The 27,155-nt window shown below is 30.8% G+C and overlaps 1 protein-coding gene across 2 annotated transcripts in view; it reads right to left on the bottom strand.

The window, feature by feature from the left end:
• The window catches only part of LOC123691566 (CD151 antigen-like), a 139,632-nt gene extending 116,466 nt beyond the window's left edge, over positions 1 to 23,166 (bottom strand). For both annotated transcript variants that reach the window (XM_045635998.1, XM_045635999.1), the window contains exon 1: positions 22,941 to 23,166. The gene's annotated coding sequence lies outside the window, so the exon portion shown is untranslated. The remainder of the gene's footprint in view (positions 1 to 22,940) is intronic.
• Positions 23,167 to 27,155: the final 3,989 nt, after the last annotated feature.

Below are 27,155 nucleotides of genomic sequence, written 5' to 3' on the forward strand. Positions count from 1 at the left end.
AGTTATTAATCTTGCTAATATAATATCCAATGAAACGTTATTTCAAATTTAAAGTAATATTTATATCGTCGGTGGCATTTTAATATTATTATAATATACCTACGTATAATTTTTGTACCTATTGCTTTGTACATAATGACAGAAGAACTTTATATAATACTAGCTTTTGCCCGCGGTTTCCCCCGCATTGCTCCGCTCCTGTTGGTCTTAGCGTGATGTTACATAGCCTATAACCTTCCTCGATAAATGGGCTATTTAACACAGAAAGAATTTTTCAAATCGGTCCAGTAGTTTCTGATATTAGTGCGTTCAAACAAACAGACAAATAAACAAACAAACTGTTCAGGTTTATAATATTAGTATAGATTATTTTACAATAATAAAATTACATTAAAAGGTTGATGGACTTATTACCTATGTAATTTGCCTTAATGAAGTCCATGCATTACATAGAACTTTAAAAATTTGCTAAAACAATGTATAGTAGTGAAATAGATTTGCATATCCTAAAATGTTTTTGACACAAAAAAAAGGAAAGAGAGCTTCTAAAATGCAATAATACCAACTCTAAGAATGGCTTTAGCACAATGAAAACAAAACGTGGCTAACGTAGAAATGATACCATCATAGAATATAACATTTAGATAGCCTCTTATAAAGTATTACAAATAATAATGGAATTTCAGATAAAACTTATTTTAATGCTTTTATAGATTTATATAAATATTTTTAATAGTATTTACTCTACATTTTCACATTAAGTTATCTAATCATTATGTTTTCTGGGGGGTTTTAACGGTAGACGGACCCGAGCAAACTTTCACTATTATAATATTGGATACGTTATTTATATAGAAACACACAAAACACCAAGAACATTCGCAAAATGTAATAATAGTGTAAATCTCGAACATTATCAGGCGGTCAGTCGGCAACAGATGTTCCGACCGTAAAACAAAGCCAGCCCCGAGACAGAACGGAATATATTACGTGAAGTTGCGGATCCATTCTGCCTTTATGGACTACCAATATGCTCTAACAAAAAGATTTAAACTTTGATGCAAAATATTACACGAACACACACATGTAAAGCCGCACGCACGCACACATTAACAACGAACATAGTATACTTACATTGTTTTAACTATGAAAAACCAACGCAAAATATGACTGGAACTCACACATGTATACTGCACGCACACATTAACAACCAATATACATTTTACATGAGACACTATATAACTTAATTAGTCAACTTTAGTAGACGTAGATTTAATTAATGTCATATCATATTTGATAAACTAATTTAACGAGGTTGTTAATATTCATAGAACATTTAATTTGATTACAGTACTAAATAAATTTAATATAAATCAAATTATTCGAGATGTATACATGTCGTGGTCATATCGTAGATTTGATCATTTCATGATATGAGTGGCCATTTCACGAAATGGTCGCATATCGTGAAATGGCCAATGTAGTTTGGCCACATCATGATGTGGTTTGGGCAGATCAATGATAAGAAATCGTTTCACGATATGGCCAATTAACGCACGGTTTTTTCATGAAATGATCAAAATTATTTGATCATATCGTAAAATAGTTACATTAATCGTTGGTAGAGGCGCTGCAAGCTCTGTGTTTATGTGATAAGATGGCGGCCGCTGGCGAAAATTAAATTATTCGCAGTTAAAAACTTCATAATTCGTTTAATAACAATATTATGAAGAAAGTCATAGCAAAGAATTTACGACGAAGAGGTACGAGTACTATGGAAAATGTGGATATCTTATATGTATTTAAGAAAAAATGCGACTTAAATAAAATAATTTAAGAAACTACTACTATATTATTATAATTGTTTGTTTTTTAAAAAGCGATCCGCTTCTGGCACTCGCCGGCCGCTGCCGCGGCACGCTCGCTTTGCTCGCTCGGCTCGTGCGTTGTTTATCAAAGTCTAACCTAACCTAACCTAACTGTTTTCTATTGCAAAAACGATTCGCTTCTGGCATTCGCCGGCCGCTGCCGCGGCACTAACTTACATGACATTAAACAAGTTTTTAGAATATAGTTATTCTGAAATTTTTTAACATTTTATGGACTCTTTATATTTTATACGATCTGGCCAAATGTGGATGACCAAATCGTGAAACGTTGACGATTTAACGATCTGATCAAACTATGTTGGCCATTTCACGATATGCGACCATTTCGTGAAATGGCCACTCATATCATGAAATGATCAAATCTACGATATGACCACGACATATACATAATACTAAAAAATGTCTAATTGTTTTCGATTCTTGAAAATTTTTATTGTGAAAGTTTTTCCTATTCTTTTAAATCTCTTTTTATTGGCATTTTGCAAATCTAATTCTACATAGGCTATTTTAAAATGAAAATTACACGAATTGTATTGAAGGATAACTCAAACTTTAGGCCATTGTCATTCTTAGGCAGATCGCATCTTTAATAATAAATACGATGTTATTAAGGATTCTTCTTTATTTCGTTTTATTCTCCCTCTTCCATTAATTAATAGCTACCCTTAATTGTTTAAGAGACATCCGAAACATTGCAAACAGCTTTGAATCGTAAGACTATTGTAACTGGGTTGAAATTGGAAGTATAAAAATCTAATTGGATTTAGCATCATGACAACGATGTTCCCAATCTCCTACGTGATCGGGCTCGCAAAAAAGTGATGGGTTAGATTAACAAACTCTGCATTTTGTTACGATAATCTTGCAAAATCCCAAATTGAAGGTATCTACTATCTATGCTATTACTGTTATCTTTATTACTAACATTAAATGTGTCGCGTTTGTCCCTTATGTTTTTAATTCATTAAACTCATTATGTAAATGGTTAGGTTCATAGTTTTAATGGAAAGATAACGATATGAAATTAATAAACATTTTGTTAGTTTAGCACGGTTTATTAAACGATGCGTGGGTTGAATTTTATTATGGTATTGATTTTGTTATCTTTCCTTCAGCCACTATTGCTCTCCAAACTCCTTTGTTGCCAATATTCCATTCAGGTCTGCAGATTCTATGCGGAATTTTAAAAATGTCGATTGTAAAGTAATCCAATCGGTGAAAATAGACAAACAAAATTCACACTATAAATATAAATATGCAACCGCAAACAGCCCTTTTCATTAAAATAAATATATAGTTATCTATTTCTTTAATTATATTTCATTAACACTGTCGCTTCACATTTTGGTTATAAATACTTATTTATTATTTTTGTCAAATTAGTATAAATAAATAGAGGGTAATGTAATTTTAATTATGTGTTACTGCGTAAAACAATATTTAACCTTTGATAAATAATAGAAATGACGTGAAAGAGTATTTTCTTAGGTTCGTAGTTTGTACGAAGCTTAAATGCACTCAGATAATGTGTGAGTCTTAAGCCAAGGTTCTCTTTCTACTTTGCTTTTGTGCTATTTTCTAGCTCTGGCGACTTAAAATAACGTACGTAAAGGCTTTTGTTTTCTAAATTTATAATATAGGCACTTTGGTAAATGTGCACTAAGCTCTATTTTTGTCGTATGTATATATAAAACACATTACTGCGATTAATTAAAAAAAAATCCTTAAGCTTTTAAAATTTTTTACTGATTAAAAATAATAACATTGATAAAAACAGCTTTGCTTTCAGTGTATTTTAAGCTTAAAAGGCGCTCCAGGCGTTGTTAAATTAAATTTACTTTCGAGGCAACATTAAAAAGCTATCAAGGTCTGATTCTAATCATTTTAACGTTTTAATTATTCATGTCATCACCTTTAAGATTAATAAGTTTCATTTCGAAAATAGACAGAGGTTTACACTAGGCTTAAATTAAATATCTACCAATATATTGAGACTTGACGAAGTATTACAGATTGAAATATCGTAAAGAAACAGATAAGCTCTCGCAAAAAAACGAAAAGTACGATGGCATGTGACATCCACTCCATTATATCCATACTTAGATTGTATCATAACTATTTTCACCAATTAAAAAATATACCTTTGGTAAATACAGCAAAATCAGATGAAAAAACTTATCCTAATAAATAGCAGTTAAGTTGTACGCTTTTCCTCGGTTTCTTTGAATAGTTGTCGCCGCAAGAAAAAATTAAGTTGGACCCCGGGGTGAAGTTCTTAACCCCCGTCTGTGACACGGAACTTTTACATAGAAGTTTTGCGTAAATAACATTAAACCGTGTTGGAAAGTCATTGCTTACGTACACGGACAAATGTAGCTCAAGTAGTTCCCAGTTAGTACACGAAATATAAATTCTATTGTTAGATTTCATTTTTCTCTATTATTAAACTCTAATAAGAATACATAAAAATCGAGCATGCATTTTATTGAACTCCCTATTGTTAAATGTTTTATGGCACAAGAGTATATTATGGTATAAAAGCAATTTTTATATTATATTCCAAAAAGCGAAGCAACTTCATTTGTGATAAAAAACTACTGTCAGATTTTATCCATAAGATATCCAAGAAATTCGATATCTGATTCTTTTTATGTCCAGAAGACACGGCTATAAATAATTAAAGAAATGATAATAGAAGCTGAAAATAGCATAGTCAATCCCAAACCCAATTACCAAGAGAATATAGGCTTGTCTATTACATAGTTATGTGCTATAATTACTGTAAATTGGGTCCAAGATGCTGATGCGAGGAATGTTAATTCGACGTGTGACATTCTCTGTCACCTGACCGATAGTTTACCTTCGCTAGTAAATCTCTTGCCATTACACATGTTATCTATATTACACGTAGTTTGACTAGGGATGAATCATGCCATTAATTTTGTATTTTGAATCGTATTTTAGTATATTTAAGACTAATTATTGCGAAACAAAATATTAAATTGTATAGTAATAAGTCAACATATACCTATATTTTCGAATGAAATGAAAAAATTAGGACTGGACAGTTTTAACAATGTTATAACTGATCCCCCAATAAAAATATTATACAATACTAAAATTAATGTAAACGGTAAGTATTTGGACGTCCCTCTACTTGTTGTAGAGTCTATATTATAATACAGACAACAGATCGTTGGTAATTGGCTAAAAAAAAGTGTGTGCGTGTACTAGTGTACACACGTAAGAAGTGAAACTTCTTTATGACCTTATTTTTCAAAAAATAATTTACTTTAAGCAACTTTACAGAAATACGTCGAATCACGCGTGGTAGGGATAAGAAAAAGAGGGCGCGTAACGGAAAAATGTCACGCGTAACGAAAAAATGTTACACTAATTTTTTTTCCAATCCAAATAATAATTAATACGGTTAGTTATTATCAATAAAACATACCATCCATACTACTATTATTAATGCGGAAGTAACTCTGTCTGTCTGTCTGTTAATCAATCACGCCTGAACTGCTGAACCAATTTTCATGAAATTTGGTATGGAGATATTTTGATAGCCGAGAAAAGACATAGGCTACTTTTTATCCCGGGAAAATGACGTAATCCCGGAAATCAAACTATGCGGGTTTTTCTTTGACTGCGCGGGCGAAGCCGCGGGCGGAAACGTAGTTTTCCATAAAACATAAAATGGTCAATTATTTTAGCTTCACCTGCATTCTGAAATAATTTTACTGCGAAATGGGAAATGATATCACTCACTGTAACTTTCGTGCAAAAATGTTATTATTAATTACTTAGCCTTAAGTATATTTAATAAACACGAAAACACGAACTTTATAATATTCGCAAAATGTGTAAAGGTCGAAGCGCCCTACCTCGGCGATAAATAATGAACATATTACATGTTATTTTATACCCAACCCGTATGACGTATGTATATTAGTCATATAATATGTTACTTTATTTAACATAATTATCTTATTTTCGTAAAAAGGAAAATACAGAGAGGCATTGTTTCATTAGGAGAATACATCATAAAACAACGATTTACAAAGGTGTAAAATGTACCTACCAAAAGAGAAACAATTGTAATAAAAACTGAGTTACAAATCACTCTTACGAACTGAACATCGCTCTATGAGTACCTAGTATCTAGATTGTTTTATGATAAGCTGCCAGTGTCACGTACGACGTATCTCCTAATATGTAATTTTTCTCAGCATATTTTGCCATTTTATAAAAATGAGAAGTGATTATTGAATAACTGTGAATTACTTCAAAAATTTTCAAATTATATATCCCAATAAAAATCTTTCATTCATTTCATTCTAGGCTCCTTCACCTTCGTACACGTGTACTACGCGTACTACGGGTACTACGTGTGCTACGTGTACTAACGCTTACTTACGCACACTACGCGTACTACGCGTACTTACGCGTACTACGGGTAATACGTGTGCTACGCGTACTACTTGCTGCTTGTCTAAAGCTGCACTTTACAGAATATAAAAAAGACGACGTTAATTTAGTTACGTTATTGCTGGCTTTATCATACAAAACAAGATTTACTTATTCATTTATATATTTTAATTTACCTTATGTCTAAATATTCTCATTCAATACTAATACTAAACCTGCAAAACGCTTCAATACAGCGTTTACAAGTTCATGTACTAGCTATTGAGATGTTTTAATTAAAACTGTCATGTTGAAACCCATTGACTACCCATTGACAATGTTCACACAACCAATCTATGATCTGTCGGGATGTAAATAAAATTGATTGACAGCATAAAATCTGTTCAGTGTAAAATTGCATACCGTAACTGACGTCGTAACTACAGCATTTAATCACATTTCCCTCGACATTTTCGAAACTACGAGACAAAGAATTCGATCGCAAGCCGGTATCTGAATTCCGGTTTAATTAATCGAGAAATTTTGAAGAAATTCCTTTAAAATAAATGTAGGTACCTACTATGATATTTTAGTTGCGCTTTTGTCACAAAATATTTATTTAAACTGAATAATAGTAACACAATCTCTGTAACATATATAAAATATGTATAAAATGGTATAATATTACAAGAATCCCCTTGATACTTTAATACAAGTATTAAGTATGCTTTATATATACAGTACTCCAAAATTAATAATGCACATGCAGATCTTCGCTAATTATCGTATTTCCAGAAACAACCGAATCACCCCGAATCATTGAATCGTAAGTGCCCTAAACAATGCACTTGCATCTTGCATCTTGTTCGAAAGAAATAGGAGTCAATTCAGAGTCATACACAATCGAAAACGATTCGGGCGATAGGTGACGGTAGCCTGTCATTCAAAAAATTCAAAAATTCGTCAGCCGTCTTTATATATTGGTAGTGACCGCACGTATTATCTCTGTATGGAATTATATAGAGCTGCTGCTACATACCCCTCTTAGTTTTGTTTCAAAGTTGAATTTTCCGGTATAATTATTATTTACACAGGTAGCAGATAGCAGTGGGGAAAGTGAAAATTCATAAGAGCATAATGAAAGTTCTGATCATTCTACGATATCAGAAATAGAGATAATCCCTGATTCTGTAAATCCTTTGGACTGAGATTTTAATGATTAGATTTCACAATTTAAACGTTAACCAGTGTTTGAAAATCATTTTTTTAAATATAAACTTTGTTTTATTTTAATCTTCCATACATCCATCATTACGCCAGCTTCAGTAAGACACTTTAATAGTTCTAAGTATATAATTTTCCAAGTAAATCAATACAACAAATATATATTTGCAATCGTGTGGCTTATCCTCGCTATTAACTTACACATTGAATGTATCATAAAATCACAATAAAACTCATAATTCCAATAAACTATGCATGAAGAAAATACATTTAACCACTTTATATACATATCGTCTTCGTAGGCTCGGGGAATATGACAGTTGCCGAACGGCGAACAGTGACGAATTTTTCTATGCGCATTATCAGTTTGGGAGTACTGTACGTGTTATCTTAAAATGGGCATGGTCTGTGTTTTAAAATCAGAGAAAACAGTCAAATCATTTATTTAATTACATATTTCTATACAATCCTTTATTATAATTTAAACTAAATCTCGCTCCAATCGGTACAGAAAGCATTGCACTAACGAGAAGTAAAGGTTGAGCGAACTTCAAAGCAATAATAGAACGACTATGCAAAATTATAGGGCAGACAAGCTGTTCTTGATCTGCGCTCGATTTTTTACAAGTACAAAGTAAAAGCATTTTTATATCGCGGAGTTGGCATTAAACAACTGTCTTGACTGTGACATCGTTCATCTAAAGGCCAGCAGCCGCTTTGGTTGAAAAAATATTTGAATCTCCATTCATCTGGTAGTGCGTATCTTTTAAATTACTTTTATATAAAATGCATTGGTTTTGTTCTATATTATTCATGTTATTTATTTTTTTATTTTTCATTTCAGTACAAAAAAAACAAATACATAATAACTTAGTACTCTACCAAACTGTAAAACAGTTTGTTAGAAGTTACTACGATTACCTAATTATGTCGCATTTTGAGCTATCCAATATAAAAGTACGATTCACGATTAGTTGATCAAACTTCCTTACAACTTGTCACGTTTTTGCTGATATTGCCTATTCACGATCAAATTCTACATCGCAGTTTTGGAAATGTCACGACCGTTAATAACATTACACTTCTCTGTATTAAAATTCTCTGTATTATTATATTTATTTATTTATTATTAATATATATTAATATACTTCATTATGTATTTATTTTTAAGTACACTTATTTTTTTTTTTAATATTAAGACGGACCTCAACCGCCGGTGCAGCCTGAAAATCAGCGCTGTTTTTGTGCAGCATTTTGCTGAGGCTGTATCCGTTTGCTAATCTTAAGATAAATTTTGTTATGTTTTTGGCTGTGTTTTTTGCAATAAATTTATTTTCTTTCTTTCTTTTCTTTCTAAAAGGCCGGTAAAGTTTCCAATCAACACTTATAGGAACTATAGTTTCACTCGGCTGGCTTGACATTTGAAAATAATGTGGTCTCGATCGATGCACCGACTTCCCAAGTGTGGCCAAGCGCTTGCCACAACGATTTATTGACTGCTCACTGCACCCGTGGTCTATTGTTCTATTACTTCTTACTGGAAACTGAGGTAATGCTATAGCGTGTATTTGAAATAAAATGTTCCATAATTCGAGCTCTAGTGCGCTTAATTTAATAAGTACGTGGGATTGTGAACATTGCTATTTTTATTTTGTTAAAGTATTAAGTTGAGTTAGGAATTCTCTTAATGTAAGTAGGTATTTGGTTAAAATAGGTACTCTCTGTACACATGAACGTTGTACAAAATCTGTTTTTATTTTCTTGCGTGTTCTCGTAAATGTTAGATACTATTATCAATTATCATTACTTATAATAAATATGAATATTAATGAAAAAATATCAATAAGAAAGAAGGCTCTAAAAGGTTTCCTTTCAATACAATAAAATTATTTAAATCAATATGTTCAGTTACGTATTCGCATACCATATAGGAAACAATACGAACTATGTCAAAACGAATACTACGCGATATAAAATAGACACGATACCTAAAAGTAAACGATCTCGACAGTATTGAACAAGTGAAGAAAAATCCTAGTGGAAAATGCGATACCTTTCAAAAGATAACTCAATTCTCTTCACGTTCTTGGTGCTATTTTGAAGGTATAGAAATGCGGGTTACAGTCACAACAGTGGAGTATTGCCAACATAACAAGCGCAAAGTTTGACATTTCAAATCTTATTGAACGCAGCTGGGGCCTTAGCCAAACGGCAAAACGCCAAGGAATAGAATACGCTATCGATAGAAATTGACATAAGCGTATGATGTTTTGCATAAGGATTCGGTCACCCTACCAACGACAACGACGACCACGAACAAAATTTTCATCCAGTCGCAATTAAATAAAATTGTGCAAAACATAATTAAAAATGAAATTTAAGAATTTCCTGTCGTATTGGTGTTTGGAAAAAAAATTTTGAGATCAATGGATAAACAAACAGGTTTTTCATAGAAACGGTGGCTCCTAGAAAAAAATGTATTTAACCTTTTTTATAGATAATTAGATTATATACAATTTTGGTTCAGGTGATTGTATGATAAACTTACCGTCTCGGCGAAAATCGCAAAAAACCCTATTTCTTTTTATTAATTGACCTCGAATTTTTTTATTCCTGAGTACCAGAATGACGGGAGATTTTAATATTGATTTTGAACAAATTTCGGCAAGATTGGAACTTTGGTCGTGGTCGTCTGCGTCGTTGGTAGTGTGATCGAACCATTACCAAAATGTCATGAGCTTATGTCAATAATTAGCGTTAGCAGTTTCTATTCCATGGCGTTACGTACGTTTGTCTAAGGCCCAAAATTTTCCCGCCTTTTTGGACGAGTGTTGCCATTTTGATAATTATTTCGCACCCCATGGGAATGTTGAAAATGATATCGGATTTTGCTAGACATCTGGAATAATTTAAATGACATCATTTTAAACCCATTATTGATGTAATTGCTCCATAATTCCCGTAAGCGATAAAATTAATGTTGCTACACTCAATGTGAAAATGTTAAAATAATTAATTTCAAGTATTAAAATATAAAAAGCTTCAAAACTCATGTTTCTTAATATTTTCCGTACCTATCGAAAAAAAAAACAAATTTGAAAGTAATCTCACCACCAAACGACTCTATAAATAACCTATAAAATACCAAAGTTTGTCCAACTACGGTACCATATTTAAGGCAAACGCTTTAATCCTGACAAGTTGGGCGCATAAAATATATTTTTAAAACTATAAAAACGGAAGGTTCGACTTGTTAAGAAACTACTTTTCAGCGAACGTAGATGCGCCGTATTTGCATAAATTTCTTCACTCAAAGCTTAACTGAACACTGGTAAGTGACGTAAGGCTCTATTACTTGCGGTGATGGAAGTCTTAGCATATTGCAATTATATGTAGGAAAAATTATGTTATGAAAAAGTATAATATGAAATATTGCATGCTCTTAAGCTATTTAATGTTATTTGCCTTTATATTTTTTTAAATAATTATTTTATGTTGATTAATAATATTATGTAAACATAGGAAAATAATTATTCTGCAGATTTTCTATTTAACGAAACATTAACTATCATAATACGTCTAATAGCTACACCCACATATTATTATGTTTATACATGATACAAAAAATATTTATTAAGCAAATAGTTCCGAGCTTGAACTATAAACAGACTAACTATACGTTACGTCTTACGTCCTCCGTCACCTAACTACTAATGATAGACTATATTAATTCTGAGTAAATTCGTCGAATTTGAATTAAACTACCTAGTATTTCACTTTGAAACCAATTATGCTAATGTTTAAGACAGACGTCTAATAGATAGCTATTTTATTTAATAATAATAAAAATTAAAAACATAAAGTGTATAAGACATGTGGCCTTATATACATTACCACATTTTTTCATATAAAGCAGTTACCTATCTAAAATATTTCCTTTCCTTTGACTCCTTGTAAGTTGTAATCAGCTTACACTGATTACTACGAGTATCTGCATCGTAGATATACAGGGTTAGTTTTCAATGACCGGCCAAATTTTCGGAAATGGTTCAGAATCGATAACATTTTAGATCTTATGAAAAACTTCATTCCTGTCCGCCACTAAAAAGCGAACGTGTGGACATTACAAAAGCACAATTCAGTTCAACAACCTAGATAGGTAGAAGTTAGCACACACATAAATTTGGCGATGCGCGCACGCACACAAGTGCATTGATTCTGGCGGTGTTTACGATTTAGGAAATTTTTAAGACATTTTCAAATGAATGCTTTTATTTTTATTTTATTTTATTCGACAATAATGTTTCAAATGTACCTTTGGTTTAATATCTAGATCTTAATTTTAAATTTTGGCTGGTCATTGAAAACTAACCCTGTATATTCATTTATATTTAAATTTGAAAATCTAAAAAGTTTAATTACCAACGCACTGGGAACATAAAAATAGTGATATTTAAACAATCATATCGAGCGTAAACAAACGTATTTTAGGTTTTGTGTGCATAAAATTCGAAATAAATTGGCAGTTGTCAAAACAAAAATAAAATTAATTGCTTATAAATTGGATTGTTATGGCGTGAGTTATGCCTCAATTACGATAGTGTGTTAACAAAAATCAATACGTTATCGAATAATGAAAATCTCACGTATTAAAATTAAAAAAATACTACTAAAACTATTAATTAATATGAGTTATTTAATATTCTACATATAGTGTACAAGCAAGAAGAAGAGCATTTATAATTTATTTGAGAGCAGCGTAAATCTAATAATAGAAAATAAATTAATAAGAACAGTCTTAATTTTATAAATATTTTGCAATCGGGTACATAACCCGGTTAGGTAGGTAATATTAGATTACTAAGAAACCACTTATCAAAATAACAATCATGAAAAAAAAACGTGTCATGTGAATAGATATTTTTCTGATTATAAATTTTTCAGTCATGATAATGTTATTTAAATATAAATAAATTAAATATTATAGGAAAATTAAATATTATAACTAGGACATTATTACACAAATCGATCTAGTCCCACAGTAAGCTCAATTATTAAGGCTTGTGTTGTGGGTACTAGGCGACGATAAATATAATATTTAATAAATACATATATAGATAATAACACCCAGACCCAAGAACAAATAATTGAGTTCATCACACAAATATTTGCCCTGACCCGGGATCGAACCCGGGACCGTCGGCTCAGTAGGCAGTTACTTTACCACTGCGCCAACCGCGTCGTCAAATATAATATATGTATGTAATATTTACAGGAGGGTTGTAAATGTACATCTTAGATGTACCTATATTATAATAATTCGATGAGTACTTTCATGTACAACTTATATTTTATGTACCTTTGATCTTTTATCAAATGATCGAATCTCAAACTTATCGTAATCACACTAAGCACTTGTGACTCAAGAAATAGGGCATTTTAAGTGTTTCCCTTTGAGTATTTCTGTAACATTCATATTCAAATATGATTTAAATATCCAACATCTTTAATATATTTTTCAATATAATATCTAAATGTATTTTAAAAGTTAACTTTACCAAATGCTTTTCTAATAAAAATATCACTTGTAAACATAACTAAATATCCTACGTAATTCAAACTATATACTATGAAATTTTGTAAGAACGTATGGATGTTTGTTACTCTTTCACGCACAAACAACTGACCGGGACACAATGAAAATTCGTACAGAGATTATACTTATAGTCTAGATTAGCACATTTTTAGGTGGTAATACGCCACGCGAGTGGCACCGCAGGTTCCAACTAGTAAATATAAAATGTTAAGCCTCTATATATTTATATATTTAACTAGATGTATAATGCATAGTATGAAATTCAATTCAAACTAGACCAATGAAAATATTTGCGGCTCAGTTAAAGTTCTATTACCGTAACTACCTAAACTGTCCGTTTAACGATGTTATAGTCTGAAACAGTGAAGCGTTTCTCTTTAGGTCGTAAATTAAATCGCAAATAAAGTCCCTGGTAGGCTTCCAGCCAGTTAATGTTCTGAACTGTACATGAATAAAGTTTGTCCACTCAGCCTTACAATCTACAAATCATATAAAATTGTGTTAAAGGGACACATGGACAGATATTCTCACAATTGGCTATATAAATAATTATTACTGGTCAGTAAGTAATACGTATAGTATTATATCTTCTTTGGTAAGACCTTGTTAATCGCAACTAATCGAAACTTAAATTTTAATAAAAAGTTTTCTAATCATAGATTTTTTTTTATAATCTTCTTATTCTAAGCAGACATCAAACACAACATAGACAGATAGTAATTAGTAGAAAATAAAAACTTCATGTATTAAAGCTCTGAATCTTTGTTCTTACTTTGAAAACCATGCATACTCTCTTTATATAATACGACGTTAAAATATTTTCTCCACAGCTTAGCTACAATAATTCTCGGTCACGTGTGAAGACGGAAACCACGAATAGTATAAATTTCCACTTAAGGCCAATAAATTGGGGTAACGAGCGTTGAGTGTGGTGCGGACGGCGTGTGAAATGCGTTAGATGTATATAATGTTACTACATACTATTATATACTTATACTTATACCCTTAAGTAGAAATTGCAATTATATTGAAATCTCAAGGTAGCGTCATGGCGATACCGTCACGTCATGGAGTAAGGCAATGATTTTGGTATTTTTTAATTTTGCCAAAGAAGTCTCATGTGCTGGGCACACGTACGCTTTTTTTAACGTCATGTAACCGCATAAAAAGTTTTTAGAATTATTGTCAAGTCGAATGGAGAGTGAGGTGAGGAGACATTTTTTAACTGAACAGAAAATTTAAAGCAGTTTTTAATTTAGAAATCCTGAATATTATCTATATTGTTTCTGTATTATAAATGGATTTAAATAGCTTACCTTTCTATTAAAAATTTAAAGAGTTGTTTGTAATGTTAGTTTTTGGGAGATAGGTATACTAGAGACAAGTACTCTTTGAAAATTACGTAGTTTATTTCACGTTTATCTACTCTATGCTGTATTTTAAGCTTTTAATAACCTTCATACATTTCTAAAAACTACAAAGATTCCACGATCACGCAAATAAATGGTAGCGGTCAATATGAAAAGTGTATTTGAGTAACGTGCAAATTTAACTCCGTCTTGAACTAATGTGATTTGCATTTCGTAAGTTATAGAGCTCAGTAATAATTCTATTTCGAAGCTGTACCGGGAATGTTGGAATTCTAGAAATATAAATGTATATTGTCTAGTGCTTTCTCCGCTTTTGGTTTAGATGGTCATTGTTATATCTGTTATTCGATTTTGTTTTATCAGATGAAATAAATTTAATAGATAATATCGAACAAATACGAAAGAAAAAGCAAGAAAGACATTTGATCTTAATAAAAATAGAAGCTCTAAGAAAACTGAAAAGCTAACCTACCGGCCTTTTAGAAGAATATCCTGATTTTAAACAAATATTCATGTTGTAACGTAATATTTTTCATTGTATTAATAGGTACTGAAGGGTTGGCATATTATTATATGAGTCGATTAAATAATTAATTACTATTGTTGCAGTGTTGTTGGCATATTATATTATGCTTTTGTTGTTTTTTTTGAAAGGGATATTGTTATGACAGCCCATATCAGCTTTATAACATTCACAGTGCTTTATACAAAATAATGTATATTTTTTCTTAATATAAATACTGAAATGTCCGTCTCTGACCGCGGAGAAGTAAACAAAACGTACTCATACGGGTCAGCACGTTTATACCTACGAATTTGAATTTTTTATGCCGACATTTGCATGTGGTTTTATGTTCTTTGGTATAAGACGCGATAACGTTTATGAGATTTTTCTACTTTATTGCGTCCATAGTAAAGACTGCGTACGAATACCATTGGCTTATAAGCCATATTGTACAATGTATCGCATTTTTTTTCTTATAATATATTATACAATATATTGTAAGAAAAAATATGCGATTATTTATTAGCCGGTTTGAAGAAAGTAATTCTTCGTTATAGTACCTACGCAGCAAAATCTAATTTTTTTATTCGAATAAAATCGATATCTTAATAATTCGTAATAGATGGAATAATAATAAAGCGTAGGTAATTAATCAATCTGTTTTGTTTTTGCTATGTCGAATAATAAATTCTCATCCATCATTATTACGTTGTATTAAATTAAACAGATTGAAAGTCACTTTTTTATATTACACCGAGCAACCGTTCTGATGGTTCGCTTGATTCACCACCGCCCATGAACATTTGAAAAGGACTTTGTGTTGCCCGCTTTTAAGAAAAGGGATTAGTAATTCTCTCTCATCTCACGAAACATACATACATACATACATTCACATGCGACTATGAATTGCACGCCAATCTTCTGTGGTACCTTCAACTATGTGAACTGGCCCAACTTGTACCGAAGTCTATTAAATCTGCTCGACTTCCAAATTATTGGAATGATATTATTCTATATTACTTTTAATTTAATTAACATTAACTAATATACATTATCAAGTTCAATGTACAAAGAAGGTTGATATCATTATTTCACAAATTGATTTTAAGTTAAGAATAACTTTAGTCTCGTCTGGTTTATAGACTCCCAATTTAGTGCTCCAAAATTGTTTTAAGCAAAATGTTACAAAGGATTTTCTAAAATATTCATATCAGGCAAAACTTTGGCTATGTTTACACAACTAAGCAATTTAATTTTGTCGTTCAGAAGCTTTATCGTAAAATATAATAATCGGGCTTCAGATATTATTAGGTCCTGAAATTTTAGGTGTACTTTTAGTTTATTGGCAATTGAAATACTTGGTTACAGGATTTAATTTTACAAGTGATAACTGCGTTAAAAACAACCGACTTGCACTTGCAAATTTACAAATACCTACAGACAAAAATGCTCATAAAATAAAAACTACTGGGCCTATCCAAATAAAATTTTTATGGGACCAATTCGACACCATCTCGCATCGAACAAAAAAAGAATCACGTAAATCGGTTCAGAAACCTCGGAGTAATCGGTGTACATAAAAAAAAAACATACCGGCCGAATTGATAACCTCCTCCTTTTTTTTGAAGTCGGTTAAAAAGGAGATACGATATTCTTTCTGAGGTCTATGTTAATATTATTCGTAATAAATTTTATGGTTAAGATAATAAATTTGTTAACTTTAAAAACGATAAGAAAAATAATTAACCATAACTCATAAACAAAAATAAATTATTTCATTCAACCATAAGCTTTTCATTTTCTCTTTATCAGACTGTAAGAAATTGAATCTTCGTTATTTTACAAGAACTCTTTGAAATTAAAAGCACAATTTCATAACAAAATGCTGTGCAAACGGATAAATATTGACGGTACGTGTTGTTCGTGTGCCGAACGAACTTTCTGTAACTTTGCCTCCCTTCATCGGAACATATTGAAACTTACAATCTTTTCACTTCACAAAATATTTGTTTTATTCTTATTTAAAACTTGCTTTGAATCCTCTTAACCTGTATATTATTTTATCATTCAATTACTGAACTGGGAAACTTCAAACAGAGTAATTTAGTTATAAACTACGTAAGCTATGGATAATGGAATCTAGCCTATTGATAAACTAATAATCCTACATCTAGTTCTAGAGTTTCTAGTCTACATTCTCTGATACAATACTGACGATCGTTAATTACTAAGCGAATTTGTAACGTCTTTGTCTTATGTAATACCGCCTATATCAAAGACTACATATAACTAAGGCATAAAATTACGGTAGAATACGAAATTATCAAATTTATATTCAACTATCAACTGGCGCTTCGCTTCGATTATACAAAGTCAATTATTACTTTCCTGAAAACGTGCGCATAATAGAAGTTACAATTGCGATCTTCGAGAGTTATCATGAAATATGCACATTTCATCTTTATTAAATGTACGTTGTAAGGAATACGAAGACACTTAAAAAGTAACGTAACTAAATTTTTCTTATTATAACTTTAATAAGTATCCATTCATACTATAGTTTCCAAAACAATCTCTAAAAAGGTTATAGAATTTTCAGTACAATAAAGTTTTAGAGGCTCAATTTAGGTAATTCAACGATCAGCAAACTCGCTCCAAATTCTGAAATTCTGTCAAAAGCACTTGCATTACTTAATGTAGCCGCCAAGAATAGGATAGTCTGTTGAAATTGCAACTAAATTGCCAAATGTCACATCCATAGAGCAAATGAAATCCTAGAGTTGTCCGTTTATGGATTCACTTGGATTTGCTCCAATAAGAAGTGTGCGCTATGATGTTGTCTTAACGACTCAATCTGGAGACAGCTTTGTTTATAGCAGTTTCAAAACCGCGTATAATGAATGCGCTTAAAATAGCTGATGTTTAAAAAAAACGCGCCCTTTCTTTTCAGTAAGACAATAGGTTTGGTTGATACGAAATTGGTTACTTATGTGAACTGATCCAACATCGATTTTTCCTCATTTAAACAAGAAATTCGTTGAAATTACACAATTCAATATGATATAGTCACTAATAAATAGCATACATGCCTACGCAAATTCACTTCCTTATCTTTTTGTGTTCTAATTGGCAATTGATATGGCGGTTATTTTTTGTTCTTAATTGCTATTAAATTTCACGTTGTATTTTGTTAGGTTTTTTTTAATGTTGCAATAATATTGTTTCACGGGACTATAAATATTTAGGTAGTTAGGTAAATATTACCATAAACTAAAATAATAATACTAGTAGACCCGCAGTGGTCAACATTCTTTATTCAAAAATTTCAAATGTTGCATTCTGTTTAGTCTATGTTTTGAATATAATCTTAACACGTGCATGTCAAATTATGGTATTATGTTTGTTTTTAAATAATTTAATATATGCAGGATATAACAAAAAAATATCCGCATTCTGCACTGCTTCGCTATTTATACTATAAGTGTGACAAAATACTGCTCCGTCTGCTTTCATAAAAAGAGGTACGTACAAAGTTTTTGCTTTAAATCACAGCTTTACATGGATCAATTAATAAATAAATACACGGGCAAATTCATTTAATTCATAATGATAATAATAATTTTTGTAAAGTATATAAACATGTTCAAAACAAGTATTTCAATTCGGTAATTGATATAAATTCATATCGAAATAATACAAGGGTCAAATACTGACCCAATCTTTATCTTTATGTCCCACAATTCCCTACGCATGCCGAATTCAATTTAACTAATGATAATCCCTCTATTATTAATAACACCTGCAAATAATTATTAGTGTATTGGAAATTATTGTTATGACGTATGAATTCATTTACGTATGTTTAAATTATTTAAGAAAACATACAATTAATGATATTTGCTTATGCACAAGGCATTGCTTATATTGAGATTTAAACGGTAAAACATAGGTACTTTATTTATTAAAAAACATGTACTTAAGTACATTTTATAATATTTTTTTCCTGTATCTCGTCAGTATCATTATTTATCTTGCTATTTATTACATGCAATGGAAATCATGTCGTATGTATTAGAGAGATTTATACAGAGTGTACATTAGTTAATGAATTATAATGTATTTCAATATTATTTATAGAAATACATCTTCCGGGCGGCGGCGCCAGCTATTTTGAAGTTGGCTAGACACACGTAAATACTCAAATAAACACTACGGTTTAGTTGAAGTATTTAACCCTTCCAGAGCTATGATCCTGATCCTATTAATAAATTTCATATTAAAAGGTACAAAATTAGTCATCATTTCCAATAACGCCACTCAAATAGCCACATGGCCGGCCAAAACCGTCAGATCTATTTTTAAGTACTTTAAAATAATATTAAATCCAACCTATTGATCATTGGAACGATAAAATTCTTTCGAGGAACAAAGTTACGCTTCGTGGATTAAACTTCTACCGTTGTTTCGATAAAAACAGACCTTTTGTACTTTTTTGCTCATTATTCATACATTTTAAGAGATCGAGAATGTTTTCATGCCAGGTTGTTAGTTTTGTCAAGTTTGTGTTAAAAAAAACTTTGGTAAAAAGAAAGTTCGATTCTCGAAACCTTTACATGGAAACTCATTTAAACTTTTGTTAAAGATTGTTCTAGATTTTTTTAAATTCATTGAATCTCTTTGTTTTGAAGAATAAGTCCCTTCTTATATTTAATTTTTTCGTCACAATTATCTCTTCATTTCAATATTTGTAAGATTTGTTTTACAAAAAGCTCTTAACCATTAACAAATGTAAAATATATAAACATTGCCCTCATCTCATACATTCGCATATCATAAGGGGATGAATCTTGATATATTTTATACAATTGCTCCTCTCAATGACCTTGTATATTACAAGCTTGTATTTTTTCATATTAAGACTTGTTACGGAAACCCGGTGGTTGTGCCAAAGGGGAAAATATTTCCTGCGGTAATTCTGTATACTACTATATGATACATATATGTATACAGTATATGCCTACGGCTACAAGAGCTGAGTATCTCAAAGCGACGTATGTCTGAGACAATGACAATGAATAATATAGTCACATATAGTCAACTACGATGCCGGGTGACGTTTACGCGGTCACTGGGTTAAGGTTTTATAGATAAGGTTGTATTAAGATTTTTTGTTTGGTGACGGTGAATGAGTATGAGAATGAACATAACTAGTAAGGTACCTAATTAATGTATTATGCATTCATTAGTGTTGTTTGCTTTCGGTATTGATACCATGTAAGTATAGAAATGTTACTATTGAAATCAATGCTGCAAAATAAATGTCTGTTAGGCATATAATGTGTAGAATTAAGAAAAAAAAGGTTAAATACTTATTACTTTTTGATAACAAAAATTGTTATATTTAATTTTAGAAAAAAGACCGAAAAAGATATTCTGTAAACACTAAAAGTAAGGAACGAGTTCGCCACTATAAATGCTAAAACAGCTAAATTGGATCTAGATTGCCAATACACGAAATATCCAGGATTTCTTAGTAACAAGACGCTATTAAAAGGGTTTTCAGTGAGATTTTACACAAACCTTTATAACAAAAGATTATCTGGGAAACGAATGCCCCCGTGGAGAAATGTTGACCTTTAAAACTTTATATTTTGTACTGGTTCTATATTTTTAGGGCAGAACAAAATTTCTTAAATAATTAACTTCTGCCCGTGTCTATCGCGAAGCACGTATTTTATATTAGTTTAGGAGCTTAAAAAACTCGTGCCATTTGTTGGGAACAAAGCGATTTCTTATCAACCATATAACATTTATAGCTCTTTATTATATGTTATAACTTATAAATGTAATGTATGTTTAACCGTTAGTTATAGGTAACTAGCTTTCCGCCCGCGGCTTCGCCCGCATTTTCAAAGAAAAACCCGTTTCCGGGATAAAACCTATCCTATGTCCTTTCTCGGGTATCAAAACATCTCTATACCAAATTTCATGCAAATTGGTTCAGTAGTTAATGCGTAATTGAGTAACAGACAGACAGACAGAGTTACTTTCGCATTTATAATATTAGTATGGATTAAAAAAAATTGGGATATTTGTTATGATAAAAAAATCAGATTTTTAATAACATAAATTCACTGTTGCTTAGTATTAGGTATAAGATAATTACTGTAAACTAAAAAATATTATTTATTTAATCAAGAGTCGGCGCATGATACTCATAAGTACCTATATTTGTAATCATGTATCTGTCATTCGTCATAATAGCATCAAAACATGACAAGATACGTTAAAATCATTGCTAAATAAATAAATGTTGTTGGGAACAAAGCGATTTCTTATCAACCATATAACATTTATAGCTCTTTATTATATGTTATAACTTATAAATGTAATGTATGTTTAACCGTTAGTTATAGGTAACTAGCAAATAACTACTGTACTTTAAATATCAGATAATCGAACAAAAAACTATTAGTGTCAATAGTGTTAATCGTAATTTGTTTACTCGTGAGCTGTCAAGCCGTTTATAGGCAGAGCATGACGGCACTTCGCGTATGTGACCTAATGTAGCGTAAGAGACGGATAATTAAACATGCCATAAAAGCTATAAATTTAGTTGTATTTCTGGCATCTTTAATAGTTTAATATTTATTTATTTATTACAACTAACTAGTTTTGTGTGTTTAATCTAGGTATATAACTAATGTTTTAAAATTAGGACTGTGGGAAATTATAAAATTATGGAGATCAGAAATCATTTAGGTCCGGAATATATTTTGCACGTTCATATTAGATATCTAAGTATTGACTTTTAAGTTTTAATAGTAACTTATTTTTTTTAATTTTTATACTTATAGGTAACTTTTATTTCAATAAATACTTCGACATTTAGAAATAATACAATTTGTGTCAGCTAGAACTGCTATTTAAGAAGGTTACATATATTACAATTTAAATACTCCTCTTATTACTTGTGAATCATTTTAAATATACCATTAATATCTTATCGTAAAATTTTGCTAGTCCCATAAGTAGGTATTCAAATTAGCTTATCGATAAATATATTTACTCTCAGTCCAACTGCTCAAGGCCATCAGATGTACACAAGCAATGTAAATTCTTACGTGCTCTGGATTTAAACATTACTACATACCTAATAGAAGCATCATTACTTAAATTATTGTTTTTGACGTCACTCAATTACAAATAAAAACAAAATTAAGATCTTGTAAGCCATCTTTCAAAACAGTAGAATATAAATTTAATAAATGAAGCACATCTTTTCTATCACGTCATTCTGATATTGTAACAAAAAGTATTACCGCGTAGTATTAAAAGTGAATAACAAATTTCAATAGGTACTGAATCCAAGTGTTTTTTTAAATACGTTGACATTAAAGAAATATAATAAAGAAATAAAGTTTAAACCATCGTGTTTTTTTACGGCGATAAAGTGTGTCGAAGAAACAATATTAAAATAATATCAGATAAATTACAATTGCAATGAATGTATAAAATATTTGTTCATAAACCTTGAAAATATAAAAACTAGGCGTCAAATTATTCAAGGTTTCATCCTACGTATTGACGATTATAAGAGCACTAGATACTAACTTGAGAATTAACTATTTATATGCAATAGATACTTATTGTGTTTATATAAAATATCAGTCATTATATTTTGTAATTAAATATTATTTAAAACTCTCTATTCTCTACTGAATATGTTTTAATATTTTAAACAAAAATCCAATAACCAATAAAAAATAAAAGAATCTATATTTTTGCGAATTAATCGACTGCTCTACATTTTCTTGTATCGAAACAAATGTATGCCTATTTTTCGTTTCGTAGAAAATAAATGCGTTTAAATCTTAATTATTAATTGAACGAACATTCAATAAAACATTAGAATAGATTCATCGAATGGTATTGTAACCGCTTACCTGGTATACAATAGTGATGTCAAATGTTATCAACTGTTTATCTCAACTAACTATAATTGCTATCAAAGAAAAAGTTCAAAGTTCAAAAGTTCATACACCACAGAACTTCACTTTTACAATATACCATCCAACATCAACACATACAACATTACATCCCGATATTTTTATTACGAAACGAAGTCATCGTATTTTCATTTCCATTCACCGAAAACACGTGAACTCCCTATCAAAGATACCAACGTACTGAGTGGACGTACTGAGTAACGGCTCTGGCACAATATCACGACCTTAAATACTTTACAAAACAAATTCTTCACAGAGTTCAACTTACATTGCTGCTTAGAGTAACATTCTTTGAAAGTGTTCGCATAAGAAGCCGCATTGGAAAACGTCTTGTTTATAAAAGTGGTAGAGTCTTGGAAAATCGGTGCATTGGTATGGGGTTATCTCTCTGTCAACGGCATGAAAATGCGACTGTGGGAAGTTCCATCTCTCTGGTCACTTGTTTCATTAATTCTATTTGAATTTCATGCCAAGTTTACTAACGACTTCGAAATAGCCTATTGGCGACATTCGAAGGGCCGTTAATTGTCAGGGCTACTGTAATGGTATCAATTACAGCTTATAAGTATTTGAATAGTATATTAATTAATAATTATGTTTTAATATATACGCTAATGATGTATTTTAATATAAAAATTAAAACATATAGGTACCTTTATAATATAGGCGTACCAAAAAATTCAGATCTATCAAAAAAATATTATAACATGAAGAAAATTAGCAAATAGCATATATTTTTTTTTAAATTAATGCACTTATAAGCATATTTTCTTAGAGAATTTATAAAATATAATATTGAAGAAGGGACAAAAATATAAAATGCCAGGAGTCGCTTTGTCTCCATCGTAAAACCTTGTGAGATCATTTGTGAAATCAAGAATTCCATACATATAAGTCTTGAATGTATTAAGGAACAATAAAGCAAATACAAAGGATTTCCCTTTTAAGGTACTATGAAGCGTTTTCCTCAAATACACATCTTTGGAGAAATTCAAATGAGAACGATTTTTCTATCACTCATAGCTGGAGTCGGTTGATAAATCTTTTTTTCTTAGAAGAAAAATATGTGATGTACGCGCGGTTAAGTTTACGACTTTCATGGATAAAATAACAAATACACGCGTTTATCATTTTTATTTTGGCCTTTTAAGAATGTTTTCGTATATTGTCAAAGTCATAAAATATTCTCTCTATATTTTTAGGGCTTTTGTTGAAACTTTGAAACCTATTATTAATATTGTACAAGCTTAAGCCTGCGGTTTTGATCACACGATTTCATCAAAAATCTACGTATAATACCGATTTTTCTATATTGCAGTTTATGTAAAAAATATTAACAAAACGGAATGCAATGAAAATAGAAAATTTTAAAAACATGTCCATAAACTAATTGAAATTGACTCATTAAATAAGTAACAGTAAGATGTCATTGTTCATTTAAGTAAAATTAAATGTAAAACAACTAAAAAATAATATCTATGATACCAATAAAATATTATGTATCAACGCGAGAGTAATTGACATCAACAAGGATATATGTATATAATACCCTTGTTTTGTATCCTCTAAAAAGTAAAAATAAAATTGAATTGGATTGGATTGCATTAATTTTTGTTCCAAATACCCATAAGCCAACGCATTTACATTGAAAAGCGAAGAAAACAAAGCTACTTAATCAAAGTCACCGGCAGCGCTTGTTCGTATACGCAATTTAGAATTATTTATTTATGGTAAACGAATAAAAACAATTTTTCTTTCACTGAAGATGGAATCAGTTAAAGACCGCTTTGTGGCTAGCAATATTTTTATTGTATAAAATCTAGTAGTAGAGATCGTATTGAAAACTCTACATTTTGTTTACATACAATATAATACATAAAATAATATAAATACATAACATATAATCTAAAAAAACTAATAATTTATTTATTGAATTTAATATACCGATATGGATTTCTCTCATTAAATGTATAAACTTAGATTTAAGGACCCAATGAATATTAAATGAACTAAACAAATAAATATGAGTGATTGAAACAGACATTGCATGTATACTGTTTTAAATTAATTCATTTATAATAAGCTCTATGTGTAACTCACCCTATGAATAATAACACAATGTATTAGTGGGAAAGAAAACTCGTAAATAATATTATTTTAGTATGTTATTCCCGTCAATTTTCACTAATCCTATATTGAATTATATTTTATTTAAAAACACGCAGTAACAATTCTTCTCTCAAGCGCAAAGAATGTTAAGTAGTTTGAGAGGCGCGGCGCTTGCTTTGTGTTGGAATGTACGTTTGTAAATTGTAATGTCGCTTTTTGTTATAATTGTGTGATTTAATTGTATTCAGGTGCTCTTATTTACGGCTCTCGATGTGAATTTATGTGAACTTCTGAACGGTGCGGGCATTAAGCTGTCAGTCGTGTGATAGCTGTCAAAAGTTGTGGAAGATTAGTGAAGAATGGCGGTAGAATATTGTTGCTATCTATACAAATATTATAAAGAGGAAAGGTTTGATTTTTTGTTTGTTTGTTTGTTTGTATGAATTGAATAGGCTCCGAAACTACTTGGCAGATTTGAAAAATTCTTTCACCATTCGAAAGCTACATTATCCACGAGTAACATAGGCTAGGTTTTATCCCTGAAATCCCACGGGAACGGGAACTATGCGGGTTTTTCTTTGAAAACGCGGGCGAAGCCGCGGGCGGAAAGCTAGTAAGTTATAAGTCTTATGATTTTAGTGCGTTAAATACACGTTGTAATTATATTCGTCGGAATTGTTAACTTATTTTGCCATGTTTGAAAAGCTTAATAGGTATACATATACTTATTTGTAATACAATCCCTCATTGAAAGAAATAATCGTGTATTGAACGATGGATAATACAGAGAAGAAGAAGCACCAAAATATTAACATACTTTGAGCTTCCAAATTTTATACAATTCCTGAAAATGTATGTAGATTGGCTTCACTAGCAATGAGGAATCATGCATTTTTCGACGTCATTTTCTTTAGTATTATTATCAACTATATAAATGAACAACCTTGTCAGTGTTTAAACACTTGTCTATTGTGTTGGTTGCAGTTCAGTCACCTTTACCATTTGCTTGGGACCTTCTAATTATATAAGCGTGGATGTCACATTAAAACCGCATTTGATTTTAGCATGCCCTGAGTTTATTTGGTATTGTAAGAGCAAACAGTACTAAATACCAACTGTTATGATATTTTGTAAAATAAACTCATATCCATTTATTCATTTTCAGAAATTATTAAAATCAAATTTGCAAAATTCAAAACTAAGTACTATCTTATTGTAATTATAACGTAATATGAAATTGCAAAAAAGTTGTATTATTGAAGTGAATCTTCTTTATCGGGGTAGGAAAAAAATTTAGTGTAACATTTTTTCGTTACGGGTGACATTTTTCCGTTATGCGCCATCTTTTTCTTATCCCTACCACGCGTGATTCGACGTATTCTGTAAAGTTGCATATAGTAAATTATTTTTTGAAAAATAAGGTCATAAAGAAGTACACGCACACATTTTTTTTTAGATTGCATAAACCAACACTTGTTCAAAAACATCACGATAATAAAACCCAAATAAATACATCATCATATTCTACCCTACTTACCTTTATACCATAATAAGATTCTCTCAAACAGCTTCTAAATTGACTTGGAAAAGCAAAAATCAAAGCTCCCTCCCAAAATTAGTTGTGACAAATTCCACAAACATGGTAGACATCCTCTGCAGTGCGTTCTCTAAACATTTTCCTTATAGGTACGTGTAATAAATTTATTGAATGCTACGTTCGTAACATGGTTCATATGATAACTGATATTCTACGTAAATTCGTTAAAGCAAACCACTCAGCCAATTGTCTTAGTAAAGAAATGAACCTTGCGCATATTATAATCGTGGATGTGGGTTTGTTTGCAAGTCTTTATCTATACTTAGGTAATATTATAAAGCGTTTGTTTGTTTGAACGCGCTAATCTCAGGAACTACTGGTCCGATTTGAAAAATTCTTTCGGTGCTAGATAGCCCATTTATCGAGGAAGGCTATTCATCACGCTAATACCAATAAGAGCGGAGCTCTATCGGTAAAACCGCGAAGCACAGCTTATAGTTCATCAT

Source organism: Colias croceus, chromosome 5 (genome assembly GCF_905220415.1).
Source record: "Colias croceus chromosome 5, ilColCroc2.1".
Taxonomy (NCBI): Eukaryota; Metazoa; Arthropoda; class Insecta; order Lepidoptera; family Pieridae; genus Colias; species Colias croceus.